The sequence below is a fragment of the Ranitomeya variabilis genome, chromosome 1 (genome assembly GCF_051348905.1).
Source record: "Ranitomeya variabilis isolate aRanVar5 chromosome 1, aRanVar5.hap1, whole genome shotgun sequence".
Lineage (NCBI taxonomy): Eukaryota > Metazoa > Chordata > Amphibia > Anura > Dendrobatidae > Ranitomeya > Ranitomeya variabilis.
This window is the reverse complement of record NC_135232.1, coordinates 680,108,614-680,122,046: the sequence shown is the minus strand read 5'-3', so window position 1 is coordinate 680,122,046 and position 13,433 is coordinate 680,108,614. Positions and strand designations below refer to the sequence as shown.

General features: G+C 46.1%; 1 protein-coding gene across 2 annotated transcripts in view; it reads left to right on the top strand.

Annotated features, from left to right (window-relative positions):
* The window catches only part of RTN1 (reticulon 1), a 481,263-nt gene that overhangs the window by 306,515 nt on the left and 161,315 nt on the right, over positions 1 to 13,433 (top strand). The gene's annotated exons all lie outside the window — the stretch shown is intronic.

Here is a 13,433-nt window from a genome sequence, read left to right as displayed (position 1 = left end):
CTAGACACCTCTTCACAGCCTAAGAACTAGCTACCCCTAAAGAAGGAAATAGAAAGCTATCTTGCCTCAGAGAAAACCCCAAAAGGAAAGACAGCCCCCCCACAAATATTGACTGTGAGTGGAGAGGGAAATGACGTACACAGAAATGAAATCAGATTTCAGCAAAGGAGGCCAATACTAAACTTGATAGACAGAGAGAAAAGGATACTGTGCGGTCAGTATTAAAAACTACAAAATCCACGCAGAGTTTACAAAAATGAACTCCACACCGACTCACGGTGTGGAGGGGCCAATCTGCTTTCCCAGAGCTTCCAGCTAGCCTGAATATTACATAATGACAAGCTGGACAAAAAGAGACATATTTGCAGAGCAATAGAGTCCAAGCAAATGGACAAACAAGAACTAGCAAAAACTTATCTTTTGCTGACAAGGACAGGCCATATGAGAAATCCAAGGAGAGAACCAAATCCAACCAAGAACATTGACAGCTGGCATGAACTAAAGCCCAGAGCAGGTTTAAATAACAAACCCAGGCAAGGCGATTAGTGAAGGCAGCTGCTACAGCTACCTAAAGAAGCAGCAGTTCCACTCGAAACCACCAGAGGGAGCCCAAGGGCAGAACTCACAAAAATATCATTAGCAACCACAGGAGGGAGCTCCAGAACGGAATTCACAACAGTACCCCCCCTTGAGGAGGGGTCACCGAACCCTCACCAGAGCTCCCAGGACGATCAGGACGAGCCAAATGGAAAGCACGAACCAAATCGGCAGCATGAACATCGGAGGCAACAACCCAAGAATTATCCTCCTGGCCATAACCCTTCCACTTGACCAGATACTGAAGCTTCCGCCTCGAAAAACGAGAATCCAAAATCTTCTCCACCACATATTCTAATTCCCCCTCAACCAACACCGGAGCAGGAGGATCAACGGAGGGAACCATAGGTACCACATATCTCCGCAACAAGGATCTATGGAACACATTATGAATGGAAAAAGAAGCTGGAAGGGCCAAACGAAAAGACACCGGATTGATAATTTCAGAAATCTTATAAGGCCCAATAAGGCGAGGCTTGAACTTAGGGGACGAAACCTTCATAGGAACATGACGAGAAGACAACCAGACCAAATCCCCAACACGAAGCCGGGGACCAACACACCGACGACGGTTAGCAAAACATTGAGCCTTTTCCTGAGACAACGTCAAATTGTCCACCACATGAGTCCAAATTTGCTGCAACCTGTCCACCACAGAATCCACACCAGGACAGTCAGAAGGCTCAAGCTGCCCCGAAGAAAAACGAGGATGAAAACCAAAGTTACAAAAGAAAGGCGAAACCAAGGTAGCCGAACTAGCCCGATTATTAAGGGCAAACTCGGCCAACGGCAAAAAGGTCACCCAATCATCCTGATCAGCAGACACGAAGCATCTCAAATAGGTTTCCAAGGTCTGATTGGTTCGCTCCGTTTGGCCATTTGTCTGAGGATGGAACGCTGAAGAAAAAGACAAATCAATGCCCATTCTAGCACAAAAGGACCGCCAAAACCTAGAAACGAACTGGGAACCTCTGTCAGACACAATATTCTCCGGAATACCATGCAAACGAACCACATGCTGAAAAAATAATGGAACCAAATCAGAGGAGGAAGGCAACTTAGGCAACGGTACCAAATGGACCATCTTAGAAAACCGGTCACAAACCACCCAGAAGACAGACATCTTCTGAGAAACAGGAAGATCAGAAATAAAATCCATGGAAATATGCGTCCAGGGCCTCTCAGAAATAGGCAAAGGCAAAAGCAACCCACTGGCACGGGAACAGCAAGGCTTAGCCCGAGCACAGGTCCCACAGGACTGCACAAACGAACGCACATCCTGCGACAAGGAAGGCCACCAAAAGGACCTAGCCACCAAATCTCTGGTACCGAAAATCCCAGGGTGACCAGCCAACACCGAACAATGAACCTCAGAAATTACCCTGCTAGTCCATCTATCAGGAACAAACAGTTTCCCCACTGGACAGCGGTCAGGTTTATCAGCCTGAAACTCCTGAAGTACCCGCCGCAAATCAGGGGAGATGGCAGAAAGAATCACCCCCTCCTTAAGGATCCCAGCCGGCTCAAGAACTCCCGGAGAATCAGGCAAAAAACTCCTAGAAAGGGCATCAGCCTTCACATTCTTAGATCCCGGAATATACGAGACCACAAAATCAAAACGTGAGAAATACAGAGACCACCGAGCTTGTCTAGGATTCAACCGCTTAGCAGACTCGAGGTAAATCAGATTCTTATGATCAGTCAAGACCACCACGCGATGCTTGGCTCCCTCAAGCCAATGTCGCCACTCCTCAAATGCCCACTTCATAGCCAACAACTCCCGATTGCCGACATCATAATTACGCTCAGCAGGCGAAAACTTTCTCGAGAAGAAAGCACATGGTTTCATCAACGAGCCATCAGAATTTCTCTGAGACAAAACGGCCCCTGCCCCAATCTCAGAAGCATCAACCTCAACCTGAAAAGGGAGAGAAACATCTGGCTGACGCAACACAGGGGCAGAAGTAAAACGACGTTTAAGCTCCTGAAAGGCCTCAACAGCCGCAGAGGACCAATTCATCACATCAGCGCCCTTCCTCGTCAAATCGGTCAGAGGCTTCACCACACTAGAAAAATTAGCAATAAAGCGGCGATAAAAATTGGCAAAGCCCAAAAATTTCTGAAGGCTCTTTACAGATGTAGGTTGAGTCCAATCATGAATGGCCTGGACTTTAACAGGTTCCATTTCAATAGCCGAGGGAGAAAAAATGAAACCCAAAAAAGAAACCTTCTGAACTCCAAAGAGGCACTTAGACCCCTTCACAAACAACGCATTAGCACGAAGGACCTGAAATACCATCCTAACCTGCTTCACATGAGACTCCCAATCATCGGAGAAAACCAAAATATCATCCAAATACACAATCATGAATTTATCCAGATAATTCCGGAAAATATCATGCATAAAGGACTGAAATACCGATGGAGCATTAGAGAGCCCGAATGGCATCACAAGATATTCAAAATGGCCTTCGGGCGTATTAAATGCTGTTTTCCATTCATCACCTTGTTTAATACGCACGAGATTATACGCCCCTCGAAGGTCGATTTTAGTAAACCAACTGGCACCCTTAATCCGAGCAAACAAATCAGAAAGTAAAGGTAAAGGGTACTGGAATTTGACAGTGATCTTATTGAGAAGGCAATAATCTATACAGGGTCTCAAGGAGCCATCCTTCTTGGCAACAAAAAAAAATCCCGCTCCCAACGGTGACGAAGACGGGCGAATATGCCCCTTCTCCAAGGACTCCTTTACATAACTCCGCATAGCGGCATGCTCTGGCACAGACAGATTGAAAAGTCGGCCCTTAGGGAACTTACAGCCAGGAATCAAATTAATGGCACAATCGCAGTCCCTATGAGGAGGCAGGGAACTGGACTTGGGCTCATCAAATATATCCTGGAAATCCGACAAAAACTCAGGAACTTCAGAAGAAGGGGACGAGGAAATGGACATCAAAGGAATATCACTGTATCCCCTGACAACCCCAACCAGTTACAGACATAGATCTTTAATCCAGCACTGGATTATGTACCTGTAACCATGGAAAACCCAGCACAACAACATCATGCAAATTATGCAACACCAAAAAGCGAATATTTTCCTGATGTGCTGGAGCCATGTACATGGTTAACTGTGTCCAGTACTGAGGTTTATTCTTGGCCAATGGCGTAGCATCAATCCCCCTTAAGGGAATAGGGCTCTGCAAAGGCTCCAAGGAAAAACCACAGCGCTTGGCAAATTCTAAGTTCATTAAGTTCAGGGCAGCGCCAGAATCCACAAATGCCATAACAGAAAAGGACGACAATGAGCAAATCAGGGTAACAGACAAGAGAAATTTAGGCTGTACAGTACTAATGGTAACAGACCCAGGGACCCTCTTAGTACGCTTAGGGCAATCAGAAATAGCATGAGCAGAATCACCACAGTAAAAACACAGGCCATTCTGACGTCTGAATTTCTGCCTTTCTGCTCTAGTCAAAATCCTATCACATTGCATAGGCTCAGGACTCTGCTCAGAGGACACTGCCATATGGTGCACCACCTTGCGCTCGCGCAAGCGCCGATCAATCTGAATGGCCAAAGACATTGACTCATTCAGACCAGCAGGCGTAGGAAACCCCACCATAACATCTTTAAGGGCTTCAGAAAGACCCTTTCTGAAAATCGCTGCCAGGGCATACTCATTCCATTTTGTGAGCACAGACCACTTTCTAAATTTCTGGCAGTATACTTCTGCTGCTTCCTGACCCTGACACAGAGCCAGCAAAGTTTTTTCTGCCTGATCCACAGAATTAGGCTCGTCATACAGCAATCCGAGCACTTGAAAAAATGCGTCAATATTGAGCAATGCAGGATTTCCTGGCTCAAGGGAGAATGCCCAGTCCTGCGGGTCGCCACGCAGCAAAGAAATAACAATCTTCACCTGCTGAATGGGGTCACCAGAGGAACGGGGTCTCAGAGCAAAAAACAATCTGCAATTATTTTTAAAGTTCAAAAATTTAGATCTATCCCCAGAAAATAAATCAGGAATAGTAATTCTAGGCTCTAATACCGGAGTCTGGACAACATAATCTTGGATACTCTGTACCCTTGCAGCGAGTTGATCCACGCGCAAGGACAGACCCTGAACCTCCATATCAGCACCAAAATCCTGAACCACCCAGACATTAAGGAAAAAAAATGACTCAAAACTTTCTTTTCCCTCTTTTGAGATGCATTTAACACATTGTGGGCCAGCTGTACTGTTATGACCTGGTGGTTAAGAGGCCACACTGATATGACCTGGTGGCTAAAACGCAACATGGAACGAGCTCTGAGAAGGTGGTATCTCTACTGACCGCAGTCCCTAATCCTAACAACAACACTAGTAATAGCCGTGGGATGTTCCTGACTCTCCCTAGACACCTCTTCACAGCCTAAGAACTAGCTACCCCTAAAGAAGGAAATAGAAAGCTATCTTGTCTCAGAGAAAACCCCAAAAGGAAAGACAGCCCCCCCACAAATATTGACTGTGAGTGGTGTTGTGGATTCTGTTTTTGGGCTCCCTCTGGTGGTTACGGCTGGTACTGGGTGACTTTGGTGGGTTGCGGTCTCTGCTTTCCACCTGTCCATCAGAGGCTGGGTGTTTCCTATTTAGCCTGGCTTTTCTGTCATTCCCTTGCCGGCTATCAATGTACTCAGATGTGCTCAGTTTGGTTCCTGACTACCTGCTCCCAGATCTCTCAGGATAAGCTAAGTTCTGTTTTTTAGTTGTTTGGTTTTTTGTCCAGCTTGCTAATTATGACTCTATGCTAGCTGGTAGCTCTAGTGGGCTGAGGTTCTCCCCATGTGCCATGAGTTGGCACATGGGTTCTTGTAATCTCAGGATGGTTTTTGATTAGGGTTTTTTGCTGACCACTCAGACCCCTTTTGTATCATTCTGCTTTCTAGTTATAGCGGGCCTCATTTTGCTAAATCTATTTTCATCTCTATGTGCGTGCCTTCCTCTCATTTCACCGTCAATACATGTGGGGGGCAACTATACCTTTTGGGGTTCATTCCTCTGGAGGCAAGCTAGGTCTTTATTTCCTCTGCAGTGCTAGTTAGCTCTTAGGCTGGCGCGTGGCGGAGGGAGAATTGGAGTATGTTGTTGAGAAGATCTTGGATTCTCGTGTTTCCAGACGTAAACTCCAGTATTTGGTTAAGTGGAAGGGTTATGGTCAGGAGGATAATTCCTGGGTGGTCGCCTCTGATGTTCATGCGACTGATTTGGTCCGCGCCTTCCATAGAGCTCATCCTGATCGCCCTGGGGGTTCTCGTGAGGGTTCGGTGACCCCTCCTCAAGGGGGGGGTACTGTTGTGGATTCTGTTTTTGGGCTCCCTCTGGTGGTTACGGCTGGTACTGGGTGACTTTGGTGGGTTGCGGTCTCTGCTTTCCACCTGTCCATCAGAGGCTGGGTGTTTCCTATTTAGCCTGGCTTTTCTGTCATTCCCTTGCCGGCTATCAATGTACTCAGATGTGCTCAGTTTGGTTCCTGACTACCTGCTCCCAGATCTCTCAGGATAAGCTAAGTTCTGTTTTTTAGTTGTTTGGTTTTTTGTCCAGCTTGCTAATTATGACTCTATGCTAGCTGGTAGCTCTAGTGGGCTGAGGTTCTCCCCATGTGCCATGAGTTGGCACATGGGTTCTTGTAATCTCAGGATGGTTTTTGATTAGGGTTTTTTGCTGACCGCTCAGACCCCTTTTGTATCATTCTGCTTTCTAGTTATAGCGGGCCTCATTTTGCTAAATCTATTTTCATCTCTATGTGCGTGCCTTCCTCTCATTTCACCGTCAATACATGTGGGGGGCAACTATACCTTTTGGGGTTCATTCCTCTGGAGGCAAGCTAGGTCTTTATTTCCTCTGCAGTGCTAGTTAGCTCTTAGGCTGGCGCGTGGCGTCTAGAATCAACGTAGGCACGCTCCCTGGCTATTTCTAGTTGTGTTTGTCAGGAGTAGGGCAGCGGTCAGCCCAGGTTCCATCACCCTAGAGCTCGTCCGTTATTTATGTTATTTTGCTTGTCCAGTGCGATCCTCAGCCATTGGGATCCATGACAGAGTGGAGAGTGAAATGATGTACACAGAAATAAAATCAGATTTCAGCAAAGGAGGCCAATACTAAACTTGATAGACAGAGAGAAAAGGATACTGTGCGGTCAGTATTAAAAACTACAAAATCCACGCAGAGTTTACAAAAATGAACTCCACACCGACTCACGGTGTGGAGGGGCAAATCTGCTTTCCCAGAGCTTCCAGCTAGCCTGAATATTACATAATGACAAGCTGGACAAAAAGAGACATATTTGCAGAGCAATACAGTCCAAGCAAATGGACAAACAAGAACTAGCAAAAACTTATCTTTTGCTGACAAGGACAGGCCATATGAGAAATCCAAGGAGAGAACCAAATCCAACCAAGAACATTGACAGCTGGCATGAACTAAAGCCCAGAGCAGGTTTAAATAACAAACCCAGGCAAGGCGATTAGTGAAGGCAGCTGCTACAGCTACCTAAAGGAGCAGCAGTTCCACTCGAAACCACCAGAGGGAGCCCAAGGGCAGAACTCACAAAAATACCATTAGCAACCACAGGAGGGAGCTCCAGAACAGAATTCACAACACCAACCCACCAGTTTTACCCTTCTGTGAGGAGTGCCCTACTAGCTAGGAGCATGGCTCCCCATGGTGATATGGCCTGGAGTATGAAGTGTGTTGTGATGCCGTGATACCTGGAAAGATGAACTCCTTTAGTGCCATCAGACGTAATATCACTCCTCCTGGTGGAAGAATGACATTACTGCAGCAACCAGGACTCTGGGGCGCTGCACTATGCTAATGTCAGCAAAGACCTATCGATAGGGGTAAGGAGGTCCCTGAAAGATCTAAGGACTGGGTATAAAAACAGGTCACCTCCTAATAGAAAACACAGAGACAGCTGCAGAAACCAACTGAAAACAGTAACTAAAGATAGCAGAACCAGAGATCCCAGAACTGCACAATATCAAACACAGAAAGCTATCAAAACACCTAGCCAGAAGTCTAGCAGATTAACACTGTTGTCCAGCAAGGAATGGGAGGCAGGTGCTGGGTAATAAAGGGTGATACAATCACCTGACCTAAGGCAACCCAGCACTAGGGGAAAAAGACCAGCAGCCAGAAAACCAAAACAAGATAGCGGATGGTCAAAAACAAAACAAATTCTAACAGTACCTCCCCTTTTACAAGGATCCTCCAGATCCTCTTGGACGAGCCTTATTCGGAAATCACCTGTGAAAAGCCTTAATCAGCCTTGAGGCCGAGATGTCCTCTGCTTTCACCCAGGAATTATCCTCGGGACTGAAACCCTTCCAGCACACGAGATACTGCAACCTTCCTCTGTGCCACCTGGAATCTAAAATGCGTGAAATCTCAAACTCGCCGTCATCATTAACTGGAGGAACAGTCCTCCTTATCTGGTGTGTCAACTTTCGTCAGTAAAGATACATGAAAAACTGAATTAATTCTCCAGGACTAGGGGATGTCTAATCTCATCGCTGCCGAGTTGACAACCTGAACCACTTTGAAGGGTCCTGCAAACTTAGGCCCCAGTTTTTTTAGAAGGGATCTTCAAACGCAGATTCCTAGAGGACAATCAGACCATGTCCCCAACTGCAAACAACGCCTCCCTTCTTTTCTTGTCAAAATATTTATTTGACCTCCTATTTGCCTCTTTCAGATTATGGCGTACATTGGTCCAAACTCTGTCCAAATTTCCAGAAAAACTCTCCTCCTCAGGCACCGCTGTCCCAATCTTTGAAAATGGACCAAAAGATGTATGCCTCCCTTCACAGCAAAAAAAAGGAGAACACCCAGCCGAGGAAGACGTATGATTATTAAGAGCAAACTCAGCTAGTGGTAGATATTCCGACCACATCTCCTGATTGTCTGCTTCAAAACATCTCAAAAACTGCTCAACGTCCTGGTTCTTCCTTTCGGTCTGTCCATTGGACTCCTGATGATAACCTGACGAAAATGACAAATGAACCTTTAATCTGTTACAAAAAGCACGCCAAAAGTGAGCCACAAACTGTGGTCCTCTATCAGAAACAATGTCCATGGGAACCCCATGGAGCCTGACAATCTCTTTCACAAATGCCTTAGCTAGAGTCTTGGTGGAGGGTAATTTATTGAACGGGACCAGATGACACATGTTACTAAACCGGTCCACAACAACCCAGATGACAGAAAAACCCTCCGAGACCGGCAGATCGGTGATAAAATCCATAGCAAGATGTGACCATGGCAAACTAGGAACCTCCAAAGGGCACAGCAGCCCTGAAGCTGGGGCATGTGAGGCCTTCTACCTAGCGCACACAGTACACTGACGCACCCACTTGATGATTTCTCTTTGCCACCCTGGCCACCAGAAACTTTGACCGATCGACTTTCTAGTTTCCGAAATCCCTGGATGACCCGCCAACCGAGACTCATGACATTAAGCAAACAAAGCTCTTCGCAATGCTCTAGGCACAAATAATTTACCATACGGAGTGTTAGTTGGTGCAGCATTCTGGGACTCTAGGATGCTACTCTCCAAACTCAGAACCCAATGCTGCCACCACCACCCCTCTCTGCAAAATACATTCCTCGTCGGTATTAACTGCTGGAAAGAAACTACGAGACAAAGCAGCCGCTTTAACATTCTTCATCCCAGGGATATATGTTACGGAGAAATGAAACCGGGCAAAAAACAGTGCCCACCTAGCTTGACGGGCATTCAAACGGTTAGCAGCATCCAAATATATCAGATTCTTATGATTAGTAAAAACCTGTATCGGATGTCTAGTGTTGTGAACTCTATTTTTGGGCTCCCTCTAGTGGTCACAAGCGGTACTGTGTAGTGTTGTCTTTCTGCAGGTTGCAGCATCAGCTGGTTCGTTATCCTTGGTTGGTTTCCTATTTAGCTCACCTGGATACTCAGTTCCTTGCCTGCTATCAATGTATTCAGTGCTCTTCAGATTCCTTGTGTCTACCTTGCTCCCAGTCTCTCCAAGACAAGCTAAGTTTTTGTTTGATCATTTTTTGATTATCAGCGTTCATTATGTTTTTAGTCCAGCTCGCTAAAATGTGATTTCCTTGCTTGCTGGTTGCTCTAGGAGACTGAGTTTCTTCCCCCACACCGTTAGTTGGTGTGGGGGTTCTTGAAATCTCAGAGTGGATATTTTGTAAGGGTTTTTTACTGACCGCATAGATTCCCTTTTCTATTTTCTGCTATCTAGTATTAGTGGGCCTCATTTGCTGAATCTGCTTTCACCCCTGTGTATGTGCCTTCCTCTTACCTCACCGTTATTATTTGTTGGGGGCTTCTATATCTTTGGGGATTATTTCTCTGGAGGCAAGAGAGGTCTTTCTTTCTCTCTAGGGGTAGTTAGTTCCTCAGGCTGGCTCGAGACGTCTAGGATTTTTAGGCACGTTCACCGGCTACTTCTAGTGTGTTTGGATAGGTTCAGATTTGCGGTCAGTCCAGTTTGCCACCTCCCTAGAGCTTGTCCTATGTTTGTTACTTAGCTGGAGTAATTTGTGATCCTCAACCACTAAGGATCATAACAGTCTAGCCCCCTCAAAAAATGTCGCCAATGCTCAAACGCGAGTTTAATTGCCAGCAACTCTCTGTTCCCAACACCATAGTTGAGCTCAGTCTCTGAAAATTTTTTAGAAAAGAAAGCACAGGGATGCACCCCATCCTCTCCCTCTTGGGACAGAACTGCGCCCACCCCTATTAAAGAGGCATCAACCTCTACCAGAAATGGCTTGGTCTCATCTGTATGGATCAAAACTGGAGCAGAGCTAAACCTCTCCTTGAGATGCTCAAAAGCCTTAACAGCCTCAGAGGACCATTGGACAGTATTGGAACCCTTCTTGGTGAGATCAGTTATAGGTTTAGCGATTACAGAAAAATTATTTATGAATTTTCTGTAATAATTAGCAAACTAAAAGGGGAGAAGCCAGCGCTGCTTGTGATCAGAACACAATACAAACGTGCACATGCACATATTAATTTCTAACTGTATATCAAAATGAGACATTTAGCAAACAATTGATCAATTCTTTGAGCCACCCCACCATGCCAAGGCATTCTCATAGTGGGGCAGTCCTACTCTACGATTTTTATATTCGCTGTGCCATTACGGCCTCCCAAATGTGTTGGAAGCAAGACCACACCAATCCCACTTTACGATCCTTATATTCGCTGTGCCATTACGGCCTCCTAAATGCACCAAAAGCGGGACCATATTGAATGCAAACTGTACTTGTAGCATTTCAGAATCACTCCCATGGCGCCAGAAAGGGTAAGTGGAGATAAAGGTCGACCAGGTCCAAACATAGACATTTCAGATCTGATCTCCACACCGCCTGACCAGCACCACAGATAAAGAGTGAGACAGGCCCAGGCACAGGTGCACAAATCAAACAGGGCCTGGAGCAGGGCAGGGCTGCTGTATGTGTGTACAGCCTAGATCAATCACAATGAAAACAGAAAGAATGGTGTGCATGACCCAGCGTGCACGGCAACAGTGGTGAACAGTCACAAGCGAATATCAAACTAAGAGGGGAGAAGCCAGCGCTGCTTGTGATCAGAACGCAATACAAAAGTGTGCATGCACATATTAATTTCTAACTGTATATCAAAATGAGTGTTAGGATTTGAACCTGCGACTCTTTGTTTGCCAGTCTGTTCCTTTGCTTGATGAGCTGTTTGGAACTTGCTTGACTTCTGCCTGAAACCATATGCACTTCGTCTGGGATAGTGATCATCACCTGCCCTGCTGATTTGTTCCCGCCCTGACTAAGCTTGATTGAACCTGCTATATATACCTGGCCCTGTGCAGCTTCCTGTTGCTGAGTATTTTGTGTGCTCAGTCTAACTGAGTGAAGCAATCTCTGAGCTCCTGGTTGGAAGGTGTCTTGCTGGCATCTCCCTGCTTCTTATTGATATTCTGCTGCTACTACCCTGAACTCCTGCTGCTCATACGGACTTTGTGCACGTGTGTGATCCAGGCCGGCCTTTGCTCGGGCTGGTCCTTGCATCTGCAGATATATTGAACTGCCACTGCCATATATGGCATCTCCAGAGGTCTTTCCACAGTCCGGTCACTTGTATACATCTGCTTCGGCCACTGACCTTCAGTCCTGCATCGCCAGTAATGTGACAATGAGACATTTAGCAAACAATTGATCAATTCTTTGAGCCACCCCACCACGCCAAGGCATTCTCATAGTGGGGCAGTCCTACTCTACGATTTTTATATTCGCTGTGCCATTACGGCCTCCTAAATGTGTTAGAAGCAAGACCACATTAATCCCACTTTACGTTTTTTATATTCGCTGTGCCATTACGGCCTCCTAAATGTATTAAAAGTGGGACCATATTGAATGCAAACTGTACCTGTAGCATTTCAGTAAAAACACAATATGAACTGGTCCTACTGACTGACCTTTTTTCTTTCTTTCCTTATGCGAACCTCACATTGCCTAATAAAATGGTCAGTCTTACCACAATACAAGCATAGCCCTTCAGAAAACCTCTTCTCTCTCTCCTGGGAATGAGAGGACATCGCCCCAAGTTGCATCGGTTCCCCGCTGTCGACGGGGCTATCCTCAGAGACTGGGTCCAGCTTTATAAGAGCCTTCTCTTCATTCTGTCTGTCTCTCAATCTTCTATCCACACGGATAGCTAACTGCATAGCAGTTTCCAAAGTATGAGGTGCAGGATATGCAATGAGCAAATCTTTAACTCTTTCACTCAAACCTGCTAAAAACTGACTCTTGAGCGCTGGGTCATTCCACCTGACCTCTGCGGACCATTGTCTGAACTGGGTGCAATACCTCTCAGCATCTCAGAAAAAAACTCTTCAGGTTCTTCAGAGCAGGTAGGCTACTTCCAAAGTTAACTCTTGCAAGCGTTGTGCAAGTTCTTGGACGCTGCACATATTGAAGGAATCCGGGAGAGAATTTTTTTTTGTTTTATATGTGTGGCTGGACAAACTGTTACGGAACTGCAACACAGGATAGAAGGGGGAAAACTGACCCAGCACTGAGACTAGGCTGATACCCTACGATGGAGCGGGCGACCCATTCTTTGTGAATAGACCCACTGACGATCCTAGGCTAATCTCAGCGAAGACCTATAGATAGGGGGAAAGAGGTCTCTGAAAGATCTAAGGACTGGGTATAAAAACAGGTCACCTCCTAATATAAAACACAGAGACGGCTGCAGAAACCAACTGAAAACAGAAATTAAAGATAGCAGAACCAGAGATCCCAGAACTGCACAATATCAAACACAGAAAGCTATCAAAGCACCTAGCCAGAACTCTAGCAGATTAACACTGTTGTCCAGCAAGGAATGGGAGGCAGGTTCTGGGTAATAAAGAGTTATACAATCACCTGACCTAAGACAACCCAGCACCAGGGGAAAAAGACCAGCAGCCAGAAAACCACAACAAGATGGCGGATGGTCAAAAACAAAACAGATTCTAACACTTCCCCCCATGTAGTCTGAGTCCATATTTTCCTGTAGCTTTGCAAGCTTAGTGTGCCCCTGGCTCCCAACATCCATCTTGAGGTTGCCCTTAGCCATTAGACGGAATCACACAGAATGGTTTTTATGGCAAGGAACTGCCCTGAATATTAGGCTTACGTTGTCCTTAGCAGCCCGAATACTGCTGCTTACTCACTTCTGCCCTAGCATTGACTTACTGTCACTTCCTGCCTCTGTCGCTAACACTCAATTCCCCCTCCCTACTAGGCTGGCCACTTCAGTTAACCCTGTCC